This window comes from Berghia stephanieae, chromosome 6, assembly GCF_034508935.2.
Source record: "Berghia stephanieae isolate SIO BIC M18660-M18661 chromosome 6, UCSD_Bste_1.3, whole genome shotgun sequence".
Taxonomy (NCBI): Eukaryota; Metazoa; Mollusca; class Gastropoda; order Nudibranchia; family Aeolidiidae; genus Berghia; species Berghia stephanieae.
Genome location: NC_088365.1, coordinates 61868805 through 61883804, shown reverse-complemented (window position 1 = coordinate 61883804; position 15000 = coordinate 61868805). Strand labels below are relative to the sequence as shown.

General features: G+C 33.4%; 1 long non-coding RNA gene across 6 annotated transcripts in view; it reads left to right on the top strand.

The window, feature by feature from the left end:
• The window catches only part of LOC144975389 (uncharacterized), a 78226-nt gene that overhangs the window by 14143 nt on the left and 49083 nt on the right, over nucleotides 1-15000 (top strand). For 5 of the 6 annotated variants that reach the window (XR_013645903.1, XR_013645908.1, XR_013645907.1 and 2 more), the window contains one exon: nucleotides 3949-6817. The exons of the other annotated variant lie outside the window; for it this stretch is intronic. This is a non-coding gene — a long non-coding RNA (uncharacterized LOC144975389). The remainder of the gene's footprint in view (nucleotides 1-3948; nucleotides 6818-15000) is intronic. 6 annotated transcript variants of the gene reach the window in all.

Sequence of the window (15000 nt, the reverse complement as noted above, 5' to 3'; positions counted from 1 at the left end):
CCTATGTCCATTGAACTGGTAACATTCATTGTTACAACGTTACCATTAAAATGGTTACATATTAATTTCTTCCATTGCTGAAAGACTATTTTTAGTGCAAAGTTACCTTGCCAATACCAAATGCCTAATGTCCAAACATAGTTTGTTGCCTGTTAGGCTCAGATACATTTTAGATGATTACTATGATTTTAACGTCCCGGTATCGCTTGTACAAATGTGACATTGTATCAAATAATAGTCTTCTTTGTTTCTTGACTTTAATTCTTGTTACACCTTGTTTTGTAATAGGAATGAGGGTGGCGAAATGGAACTTGATATTAGTGTTCATTTTCAAGGGTCATAGCTTTGTTGTAACGATTGTTTTATTTTGTTTTCTTATCACAAAGGCCAAAAAAGCCATGATGTCAGCCGAGAGCAACGACTTTACCGTCAAAGACGAGATGGAGTTCCTATTCGACGTGCTGTTAATCTTAAAAAAGAACAAGACAAATACCAGAGCGACAAATCGAATGGAAAGAAAAAGTCCATAAAAGATAAGACACCAAGAGAACAACGCAAACAGAGAAAGAATTGGATAAAAAATTATCACTACAAACCGGAAACAGCACAATCTTGACCTGAGTTACACTCCATCCTCACACTCAAAATCTCCACTCCTGTATGTCTCTCGTCAAAGATATCAAGCTACTAAAACAGCCAATGAAACCTAAATGTTGAAAAATCAAAGTCTTGTAGAAGTGAAGAGGCTGTCCTCCCTTTCTCAATCGAAAAAGAAATCCGAAAAGTACAAAAAGCGCTTGGACAGGTCATTAAAGATTTTAAAAACTTTCGTTGACACCCGGATCAAAAACTAGAGAAACTTTTGAAAAAGATATCAAAAAAAAAAAAGAAAGTGAAAAGAACATTACAAAATCATTTTGCACTCCTATAAGACATCAAACATTTGAGGAACAGAAGGCATATGTACACATCCGTGAAACATCTGGCATTTGGTATGACTCTCAAAAAATATAAACTCTTGGAAAAATTCGGAAACGACGTCAAATGCCTCCAAAATTTCCAGATCTTGTCAAGCAAATAGTAAGAGATTTTTTCCTGAAAGGTGACACTTCTAAATTAGCTCCAGGAAAGAGAAAAACAAAAACAAGAAATAAAGTCAAGAAACAAAGAAGACTAATATGTGATACAATGTCACATTTGTACAAGTGATACATCACTTGCAACCCATACGTGTCATTTTCTTCATTCTACCGACTTAAGCTATTTTGGGTTGTTACTCCAAGAAAAAGGGACAGAGAAACATGTGCATGTAAAAATGTGAAAACATTAACATGCTTGCTTCAGCGCTTTGGAGAAAAGGAGTCAAGAATGTTCAATAATGTTGTTGGTCACATCAATTAAATTTCATTCATTTCTACAAAGTGATTTGAAGCAACAGGTTTTCAAAGGGAATGATGAAGACATGCCCGAAGTTGCACCGGTTGACTTAAACAGTGATTCAAGGGATGAACATGACCAAGACATTAAGGTGATGCCGACTGAAATCGATTACAATGGTTTTATCAAAGATTGAATGAATGGAAATCATTTGATGAAGTGGTTGATGAATGTGAAAATCAAGCATTATGTGTTTGTGAAATAGTTGGGGCGAGCAGAAGTGTAATCAAAACTCGTATTGGCATTGACAACAGGTGTACACATTTAATTTCAAATGATATACCTAGATCTCTGTGTGATGGGAAACAGTTATTTCCAGTCAAGCTGAGGGCCGATGGGGATTGCCTGCCTGCCTGTGGTGCAGTGTATGCATTTGGCAAAGACACACAAAAAGACGAAATACGAGTAAGATTGATACAAGAGCTGGCTTTACACAAGGACCATTATTTGTCAGATTCAAACCTTGCTTCACTCAATGACAACATCCAGACAGTTGTTGATTTTTTGTCACAAACTTGGACCATTATATTCCCGATGTTCACATAAGTGATAAAGATACCCTGGAAGAGTTGTTCAAACTGGACGGAATGTCATTAAGTAAACCAAAATCATACATTGGTATGTGGCAGCTTCTTGCTCTTTCCAGTGTTTTAAAAATGCCTCTTTTGTCTGTTTATCCAAACATTCCGAACTGCCACGAAAGAGTATCCTAAATTTAACAATGTTGGTGCTCTTTTGTGGGTCTCTACTAACATAAGCCCCAAATCATTGTATTGGCGCCATAACCATTTTGTTCCCCTTCTGAGTTTCAATCACTAAGCGTATTGAATTTATAATCCTTTCGAATAAATATGTTGTAATTACTCATTCCTGTAACAGAAAACTAATTCCTGTTACGTCCACTCATTCCTGTTACACATTCCTGTTAAGAATGACTTTTTCATGTTTTTCATGCTAAATATAAATACTTGAAAGGAAATATTATTTGTGGCGGTTTAACACTTATATACCTAGACTATGGTAAACATTTTTTATTTTTGCCATTTTCCTATAAATTTTTGGAGATGATGATTGCTCAAATAATATCCTTTGTTTTCAAAAACTGATTTCTGAATGCCTTTTGTAAAACAATAAATGTCATTGTGTTGTCAAAATTAGTATCAATGCTCTCTGTTTATTGTTTTTCAATGTTTTATTTCAATAGTTGTCCAAAAATGTGTTAATTTATGTAATGTGACATATTTTATTAAGCGTAACAGGAATGAGTCACATGTAGATTGTAATTCACAAATACTTGAATAAGTGACCACTGGAAACTCATTAAGCCCTGTTATTACAATTTTATGTCGCATACATATCACAGAAAGCATACACAAAATAATGAGTCTGTTGGAAATACTTGACTTTTCAAAAATTGGAGGACTCGAATTTGGCGTTAATTTGAAAACGGCCGATATAGCGCAATATCCACTAAATGTGCTCAAAGCGCTATACAAGGGGTCCCTGGTCGACAGCAACATTTAACATGTAGGACGGGACATGACGCCTGTTAGGCAATATTACAATTGTTCGGACAAAGACAACGCTGTTAACGGCCAGGTACTCATTTTATACCTGAGTACGGTGAGAGAATGTGAGTAAAGAGCCTTTTCCAAGGACTCAACTATGCGCCGAGCACGAGGCTCGAACCCAGGACACATTTTCCGGTTTAAATAAATTTCGTCAATATATTGACATCTACATTTCAATTATCGACCGATCCTGTTCGTTTGAAGTCATTCCAAGCAATTATATTATTAACAATTATATTGTTTTCCAGATGACGAATTTTTCACCGAATAATTTTAGTAACTTTTATTCAACCATGCGGGAAACAAACGATAACAAAACAGCAACAACAACAACAGCAACAACAACAACATCACCAACAACAACAAAAATCAAACAAAAACAACAAACAGAAACTACAAAATTGAGATTTTTGGAGCTTTATTCTATATAGCGCAATATCCACTAAACGTGCTCAAAGCGCTTTATAAGCAACAGCAACACGTAACATGTAAGGCGATATTTCAAAAAAAAATTCCGATATAGACAAAGCTGTTAACGGCCAGGTACTCATTTTACACCCAAGTTCAGTGAAAGAATGTGAGTAAAGAGCATTTTCCAAAGACTCAACTATGCGCCGAGCGAGGACCTAGGACCGTCCGATCCGAAAGCGAGTGTCATTATACCTAGACCAGATAGCCGCATTTTTGCCCTTACAGAGTCTGAAACCACAAAATAGATGCATACGGGTAATTGAAATGTAGATATGAATGCATTGACAACAACCATATTATTTGCTTGTGAATCGCAAAACTCATAATATAAATAATTAGTTTCTATTATCTCATTATACAACAGTTACAGGGGTAGTTGCATTGAAACATAATAATGATAATATTCTGAATAACTTTGTTGATTGACGCTCTCTTTGACTTATAATTTGTTTATTTTTCCGATTTTCAGTTGGAAAAGACATAAAGGCGCTTCACCAACCTGCACTAAACAAGATTCACAAACCTCATAATTTGGTTTCGTTTTAGTTCCGGGTTAAGCTACTGGTGTCTTCCTATGACTTTCACACACTGGATCTTCAACCACTCAACAGTTACCATAAATATAATTCTGTGTTGAGAATTCCGTGTCGTTTTTATCTGTCTATAGTGCTAAATTGTCATATTATTTATCTACTATCGCCATTCATGACGAAATTATTCTTAGAAGACCTCATTCTCGGGATAATTTGATTCGGCAAAACACGTCCTATCAAGGAAGTGACGTGGCATCCTAATATAAATATAGTCTTATCTCAACACTATTTCAGAGCAAGCACGATTCTACTGCTGCTAGACTAGACCATTAACGTTGGCTATTATGGTGTTCGTGGTAGGAGTAGGCTACAAAACAGTTCATATGAATAATATGTCATTGAATTCATCATGGTTTATGTATCAAGCCACCGTCGGAGATCTTCCAAGAACATGTAATCTGTGTTTGATGAGCCATCTTATTTTGAATTCAAATTCATATTCAAATTCAAATTTAAATAATAGAAGTAACAAAAATATTATTTCATTCTTGACAAACTCAAACTGATCGGATAGTCTAAGAAATGAATAAATAAATGAATGAAAGAATGAATAACTAAATAGATAATTGAATAAATAAGATAAATGAATAAATAAAGAAAGTTTATTCTTCTATAAGGAAACTGAGTTTACAAACGGTGGATGTTAGTTATTATGACAACATTTTAGAAAATATATTTTTATTCTCAACATCACAATTAGACTTCATCAGTCGAGTCCGTTTCTCGTCTGAAATTTCTACGAGACATCATTCGCCAAAATTAGTTGTTTTATTTTCGCCTAAAATTTCCACAAGACATTATTCAAAACACGAGCACAAGTCTCCATACCAGTTTCTCGCCTACAATTTCTATCAGACACTATTTAACACACAGTAAACCTCTTGGACACAACGGTTTTTCGTCTACAATTTCTACCAGACACAATTCAACACACGGATAGACTTCTTGGACATACCAGTTTTTCGTCTACAATTTCTACCAGACACAATTTAACACACAGAAAACCTCTTGGACTTACCAGTTTCTCGTCTACAATTTCTACTAGACATTATTCAACTCACAATAATAGACTTCTTGGACATACCTATAATTTGTCGTCAACAATTTCAACTAGACATCACTCAACACGCGAATAGACTTCTTGGCCACACCTATTTGTCGTCTACAAATTCTACTAGACATCACTCAACACGCGAATATATTTTTTGAACAGACATACCCGTTTTTCGTCTACAATTTCCACAAGACGTCATTCAAAGACTTTACGAAAGAATCTCAAATGATTTCAACCCGTTTACCAACTATTTCAAACCTTCATTTTTATAATCTAACGGTAGAGTTACCACCCTTAGAGAAACATTAACATTGTTAATATTGTATTCTGAATCCGAGTCATTGTAATAAAAGATACCCACGATCCTGTTTTCATGCGAATTTATGTCTGTAATGACTTATTTTGTGATAAAATTATGAATATTTAACATCCAAGAAATAGTGACTGTGATTTTGCTGTGACGCAAGCAAATTTGTAATCAAAGAAAAGTACTCGCCCCTTCTTTGTCGGATATTCTTGAGGGAATTGGATGTACCATTGGAGTCGCCTGAAAGTGGCCACCTATTTCTTTATACCATTCCTTCCTCGTGTTACACTGTGATAATTCCTTTTAGAAAGCAATGATTCATATTCATATTCATGTTAGATTTGACAAGAATACCAGTTCTGACTGAATCAGTCGGTTTATAGGAAGAAGAAGAAGAAGAAGAAGAAGAAGAAGAAGAAGAAGAAGAAGAAGAAGAAGAAGAAGAAGAAGAAGAAGAAGAAGAAGAAGAATCCTATATGAATTAGATTAATGAAATTTTCAGATCGTTTCCTCTAATCCATATTCTCGGATATCCCATCAAATCATCATTTGGTTCGTTTTACCCAAAGTGCCACCTTCATCAGAAAGAATTTCACCGCAAAAGCTCCATTCTGTTTTGTTTTGTTTTTGTTTTGTTTTTTTCTTTTAATTGAGAGATTCAACCCAGTCCAGTATCAGATTCCTTTCACTCTTTTAAAACTATGTGCATGCTTTATAACAATGGACTTGTTTTTAACATTGTTGTTACAAAGAACATTTTGCGTTGGTTTGAGAGTATTTCTATTACAATATTGAGATCATAACAGACAGTTTGAGTTATCAGAGTTTTAGATAAATAAATGTTTATTTTAAATTTAACCATTCACAATTTTTAAAAAACAGTAATTTGTTAGGATTTGAAACCCAAAAAAAATAAAAAAATTTTGGTTAGTTTAAGGAATTAAAATCTTATTTTAGAAACGCGTTCCGAATCCTCAAGAGCTTAAATCCAAAGATCTTCTAATGTTAGAATCCACCACAAGAGACCGTATTCTGTAGAAGGAATTCACACAGACAATTAAGGAAATACCCGAAGTGCCCCGATCTGATGACCAGGAAGCAAACGGCCTTACGCCAAGATAGTTAATCGTATTACTGTAAAGTATACCATCCCATACATCAAGTGACCATGACACAACCAGCATATTTCCCCGTGGCCATGATATTGACCGTAATGATATTGGCTGGGCTTTTCGCCATCTTCATCACCGTGTCCAAACACGTTAGCTGTCCATGTCGATTTTACAAGGATGACGACGATGACGGCGATGACGAGAACGGTGAAAAACGGTCTTTGGATGTTGACGGGGTTTACCAGACCGATGGCTCTCGTCTGGTATAGGTGGTAAGTTCAATAAGGAGTATATACATATATGTAAATGAAGAGTGGTTTTCCAAAACTCCGTTTTTTTTTCTCATTTTGAGATATTGAGGATTATTTCCCCTAAAATTTCTCATTCGGTCTGATATTTTATCATAATAATTAAACTTCAAATTCACACAAATATATCGCATTTATTGTGCCAATTGATGCTTTAAAATAAAATGTACGTTTCAATATAGCTCATGGATAGAAAATCTCAAAAATTAGAAAAATCGACTTAACGAGTTTTGGAAAACCAGTCTTCATATATATATATATATATATATATATATATATATATATATATATATATATATATATATATATATATATATATATATATAACCTTAGCCAGAGTGCACGACCATTTTACGGACAAAGAGCAGCTCTAACCCTACGTTACCAGATATTCTTAGCTGCGTAGGGCTTGTCTTAGAATAGGAAACAAAAGCGCAATGTCCAAAACAAAAGGGGAAAAAAGCAGCAGAAAAAAAAACAACAAAAAACAAATAGCACCCCCCCCCCCCCCCGAAAAAATAACAAAAACAAAAACAAAACAAAGAAAAACAAAAACAAATATGGTTCCAATATCATCAGAGGTCTGGATGGATACAAACCCTGTGCACTTGACCTTCCGGTTTCAGAATGATGCCATTTTATTTTCTAGCCTTAACTCACTCAACCCTAACACCGACTATATCCGTAGTTTACCCGGGGTTACTTTTATCCCAATGGCTATTTATTTCATTTTTCTGAGACAAATCATAGTTAGGCGTAGTATCAAGGCTAATGTTTTTAATTTTTACATGTTAATGGCCGTTGAATAAAACTGTCTATGTAAATGCTCATATTAATACATTTTTTTTCAAATTTTGAAAAGTAGCAAAGATCTCTAGGATTGAGTGGATTAACTCACTCAACCCTAACACCGACCACATCCGTAGTATACCCGAGGTTACTTTTACCCCATGCCTATTTATTACATTTCATTTTCTGAGACAAATTATAGGCGTAGTATCAAAGTTAATGTCTTTAGTTTTTTACATGTTAATGGTCGTTGAATAAAACTATCTATGTACACGCTCATTTTAATACATTTTTTCCAATTTTGAAAAGTAGCAAAAATCTCTAGGATTGAGTGGGTTAATGTACGCTGGTCGTCTACAAAGATCATTCATCTTCGCTCCTTTACGTCCCGTAATCTAAATAATCTTGTCTACTAAAATAGTTATGCCACCTTATATGATTCAATACGTAGCCTATTCTTTATTGATCATCCAAATGACTTGCTACATAAACACTTCTAAGGAGTTTGAACCCGTACGAATAGAAGGTGTCACAGCTACTCACGCTTGGTTGTCCTGGTCTGCCAGATGGAAGTCTGAATTGACATTTTAACCACCACAAAGACAGAAATTAATGTTTTGCTCTAGATATATAAAATCTCAATTTTTTTAAACCTCACCGTCAACAGCGCTGTTTCTGACGGGAAAAAATGTTATATCGCCTAACAGACCTCATGTCATGTCTTGTCCTACTATGTAAATGTTGCTGTTGTCTATGGACCCCTTTGAGTGAGCACGTTTATGGAAATTACGCTATATAAATGCTCCTCAAGTTTACAAAAATGATACTCATCATGTCGAAAAATTCTTTTGAGACATTTTGTCAAGGTCAGGGTCATTTTGGTCGATTGGTATTTTCGGCCAAAATATTTTTTAATATGTGTTTTTTTTTTCTCTCAGATTTTGAGAGTTTGACAGGGTCAGAGACAGAGGCATTTTGCTTCTGGATGTATGAATATGTGTTTGTTGTGAGAAGGAATGACGATTTGGGATGTAGAGAATAACAACCTGGACAGGAAGAGAGAGAATATATATATATATATATATATATATATATATATATATATATATATATATATACATATACATATATATATATATATATATATATATAGGAAGAGAGAGAATATATATATATATATATATATATATATATATATATATACATATATATATATATAATAAGATAATAATAATAATAATAATAATAATAATAATAATAATAATATTAGTAATAATAATAATAATAATAATAATAATAATAATAATAATAATAATAATAATAATAATAATAATAATAATAATAATAATAGTAATAATAATAAATATAATAATAATAATAATAATAATAATAATAATAATAATAATAATAATAATAATAATAATAATAATAATAATAATATAATATATAATATAATGATAATAATAATAATAATAATAATAATAAAATAATAATAATAATAATAATATAATAATAATAAAGATAATAATAATAAAAATGTGTGTGTGTGTGTGTGTGTGTGTGTGTGTGTTTGGTTTAGATGAGAGGAGGAAGGAGGAGTTTTCTGGACAGCACACATTCTATCTTATGGACAGCACACGTTCTATATAATGGACAGCACACATTCTATATTATGGACAGCACACGTTCTATATAATGGACAGCACACATTCTATATAATGGACAGCACACGTTCTATATTATGGACAGCACACAATCTATATTATGGACAGCACACATACTATATCATGGACAGCACACGTTCTGTATTTAAGGCCTCATAACAAATGGCAACGAAGTGGCTTATAGGCAAGAAATTGATAGATTTGTGTCTTGGTGTGATGCCCACCACCTAGAGCTTAACATAAGCAAGACAAAGGAGCTAGTGATTGACTTTAGGAGAGTGAAGGAACCGATAGAACCGTTAAAATTAAAGGACCAATTCGTCCAGCGAGTTCCTCACTACAAATACCTTGGTGTAACAATTGATGACAGGCTCAAGTGGGATGAACACTTGAAAATAATTAGGCATAAGATGTGCAGACGTACATATTTTTTATCAAAACTCTCTCAGTTTAGAATAGATAAAACCCTCTGCACAATATTTTATAGAGCAGTAATCGAAAGTGTTTTGTCATTTTGTATAACAGCTTGGGGAGGCAATTGCTTAGCAGTGGAAAGGAACAAAATAAATTCAAATATTAAAAAATCTATTAAACGCTATATAAATGATGTTGACGATGTAGATCTTTTATACGAGAAATTTTGTATAAATAAAATAACTAAAATATTAAATGACCAGTATCATCCACTAAGACCATCAGTTATTATGTCAGAAAGAAGTGGTCGCCCTTTCTCTATTTCAACGAAAACAGAGAGACACCGAAAATCATTTCTGCCGTCCAGTATTAGGCTTTATAACAACAAGCAATAATCATTTTATACAATTATTTCGCATTTTTACTTTCAAAAAATGTAAATATTAAATTATTAATTTATTTGTTTTGCAATCTTTTCAATTTTTAATTTATAGTGACAGTTTTGACTATTTTACAGTGTTGGAATTATTCATATTATAAAGCGCAGCTCTGGTTATGGAGCTACTCCTTTTTCATATATACATCCTATTTCCATTGTATTTTTATCTTATTATGTAAATTATAACACGTCTGTACAAAAAAATTCCTTTTTGGGATGCAATAAAGTATTATTACATTATTATTATTATTATTATTATTATTATTATTATTATTATTATTATTATTATTATTATTATTATTATTATTTATTATTATTATTATTAGGACAGCGCACATTCTATATTATGGACAGCACACGTTCTATATTAAGGACAGCACACATTCTATATTATGGACAGCACACATACTATATTATGGACAGCACACATTCTATATTTAGAACAGCACACATTCTATATTATGGACAGCACACGTTCTATATAATGGACAGCTCACGTTCTATATTTAGGATAGCACACATACTATATCATGGACAGCACACATTCTATATTTAGGACAGCACACATACTATATCATGGACAGCACCCATTCTATATTTAGGACAGCACACATACTATATCATGGACAGCACACGTTCTATAGTATACATAGATACACAGCATACACAGCATGACAGCACACATTCTATATTATGGACAGCACACGTTCTATATAATGGACAGCACACATTCTATATTTAGGACAGCACACATACTATATCATGGACAGCACACATTCTATATTTAGGACAGCACACATACTATATCATGGACAGCACACGTTCTATAGCATACATAGATACACAGCATACACAGCATGACAGCATACATTCTATATTATGGACAGCACACATTCTATATTATGGACAGTACACATTCTATATTATGGACAGCACACAATCTATATTATTGACAGCACACGTTCTATATTAAGGACAGCACACATTCTATATTATTGACAGCACACGTTCTATATTATGGACAGCACACATTTTATATTATGGACAGCACACATTCTATATTATTGACAGCACACGTTCTATATTAAGGACAGCACACATTCTATATTATGGACAGCACACATTCTATATTATGGACAGCACACATTCTATATTATGGACAGCACACATTCTATATTATGGACAGCACACATTCTATATTATAGACAGCACACATTCTATATTATGGACAGCACACATTCTATATTATGGACAGCACACATTCTATATAATGGACAGCACACATTCTATATTATGGACAGCACACATTCTATATTATGGACAGCACACATTCTATATTATGGACAGCACAAATACTATATTATGGACAGCACACATTCTATATTATGGACAGCACACATTCTATATTATGGACAGCACACATTCTATATTATGGACAGCACACATTCTATATTATGGACAGCACACATTCTATATTATGGACAGCACACATACTATATTATGGACAGCACACATTCTATATTATGGACAGCACACATACTATATTATGGACAGCACACATTCTATATTATGGACAGCACACATTCTATATTATGGACAGCACACATTCTACATTATGGACAGCACACATTCTATATAATGGACAGCACACATTCTATATTATGGACAGCACACATTCTATATTATGGACAGCACACATTCTATATTATGGACAGCACACATACTATATTATGGACAGCACACATTCTATATTATGGACAGCACACATTCTATATTATGGACAGCACACATTCTATATTATGGACAGCACACATTCTATATTATGGACAGCACACATACTATATTATGGGCAGCACACATTCTATATTATGGACAGCACACATTCTATATAATGGACAGCACACATTCTATATTATGGACAGCACACATATATATTATGGACAGCACACATTCTATATTATGGACAGCACACATTCTATATTATGGACAGCACACATTCTATATTATGGACAGCACACATACTATATTATGGACAGCACACATTCTATATTATGGACAGCACACATACTATATTATGGACAGCACACATACTATATTATGGACAGCACACATACTATATTATGGACAGAACACATTCTATATTATGGACAGCACACATTCTATATTATGGACAGCACACATTCTATATTATGGACAGCACACATTCTATATTATGGACAGCACACATTCTATATTATGGACAGCACACATTCTATATTATGGACAGCACACATACTATATTATGGACAGCACACATTCTATATTATGGACAGCACACATACTATATTATGGACAGCACACATTCTATATTATGGACAGCACACATACTATATTATGGACAGCACACATACTATATTATGGACAGCACACATACTATATTATGGACAGAACACATTCTATATTATGGACAGCACACATTCTATATTATGGACAGCACACATTCTATATTATGGACAGCATACATTCTATATTATGGACAGCACACATTCTATATTATGGACAGCACACATTCTATATTATGGACAGCACACATTCTATATTATGGACAGCACACATTCTATATTATGGACAGCACACATTCTATATATAGTACAGAGATGATGAAAGAGGGTTTATTTTTACTCATTGGTCTTTCATACAGGATGATTCTTATATCAATTGTCACATAATATCTGTGTATCTATACCTGTATATAATGCGATCATAAAATGATTCTTATATCAATTGTCACATAATATCTGTGTATCTATACCTGTATATAATGCGATCATAAAATGATTCTTATATCAATTGTCACATAATATCTGTCTATCTATACCTGTATATAATGCGATCATAAAATGATTCTTATATCAATTGTCACATAATATCTGTGTATCTATACCTGTATATAATGCGATCATAAAATGATTCTTATATCAATTGTCACATAATATCTGTTTATCTATACCTGTATATAATGCGATCATAAAATGATTCTTATATCAATTGTCACATAATATCTGTGTATCTATACCTGTATATAATGCGATCATAAAATGATTCTTATATCAATTGTCACATAATATCTGTGTATCTATACCTGTATACAATGCGATCATAAAATGATTCTTATATCAATTGTCACATAATATCTGTGTATCTATACCTGTATATAATGCGATCATAAAATGATTCTTAAATAGCTTTTATTGCATCATCATCATCATCATCATCATCATCATCATCATCATCATCATCATCATCATCATCATCATCATCATCACGTTATTATTTTTAATACTATTACAAACATTATTAACTCGCTGTACAGCCTATGGCAAAGTCAAGCGATGTTGAACGTGGTAGATGTCTGGGCGAGTGACAATGTTTAAAAAAGGACATAGATCTTCCGGGCGCTATGTCCACGAGTAAATTACTTTACACACATGACCCCTTTTGAAGCAGATATGAATAAGTGAAAAGAAGAAGAGCGCATAACAGGCAGCTTGTACAGCAGGAAACTAGATGAACAAATATAAAATAATTATTTTTTTAAATTCTTATTATTCATAACATGTAATATTTCTTCAGGATGCATCTCGAAAAAAGACCGCGATACAACTTGCAATAGCCAGCCGCACTACAGTGCCGCAGAGAGAACTTTTTGGTGTCTTGTTCAAAGAAAGAAAACGCAATGTCAGCAGCCGAGCTCGAAACGGTCCCTCGCATGGGGTTGTAATGCCTATGGATAGAACGAACTTGACGTCACTCGTGTCTTTGTTATTGTTTTTTTTTTTTTGATACCCGCGTTTATGAGTAATTCTCACTAAACTGTATAAACCAAACTAAAAACGTTTAAGGTTACACACAGTTTTGTGTGTTGGTCCGTTATACTTCCGGATGGCAATTTTGGAAGGGTTCTTAGTTTACTCATTAAACAATTTTGGTCCCTTAAATATCGATCGATTTAAATGACTCTCATCTTGTCAAAAACTCTCAAACCTGGGACTTCAATGAAGACTTCGAGTAAGTCTCAGGTTTGAGAGTTTTTGACAAGATGAGGGTCATTTTAATTTATCGATATTTGAAGGACAAATTTTCTGGCCAAAACTTCAAAATTGTCTCTTCGTTTTGTTTTGATTTTTTCTGTATTTTTCGAGTGAGGCAGTATACGGCCTTGTGAAATAATGAATTGAACGTTATTAAGGATGTTTTTAAAAAAAAACGATAAAAAGCTATATGCTTATGCAGATATCATCATCATCATCATCGTCATCATCATCATCATCATCATCATCATCATCATCATCATCATCATCACCATCATCATCATCATCATCGTCATCATCATCATCATCATCATCATCATCATCATCATCATCATCCTCATCATCATCATTATCATTGCCATCACCCTCCTCCTCCTTCTCCTCCTCATCGTCCTCCTCCTTCTCATCATCCTCCTCTTCATCACCATCATCATCATCATATCATCATCATCATCATCATCATCATCATCATCATCATCATCATTATCTTCATCATCATCAGCATCAATATCATTGCCATCCTCCTCCTCCTCCTCCTCCTCCTCCTCCTCCTCCTCCTCCTCCTTCCTCCTTATCATCATCATCATCATCATCATCATCATCATCATCATCCTCATCATTATATTCCTTAAAAACCGTGTCGCACTTTTCTCTCCAATAGTTTACTTATTTGTAACGAAACATGTATAAGTGGTTGCTTCTAATTTATGCTTTAAAATCAAATGTTTTTATGATCCTTTTTTATTGTTGATGCTTTAAAATACATTTATT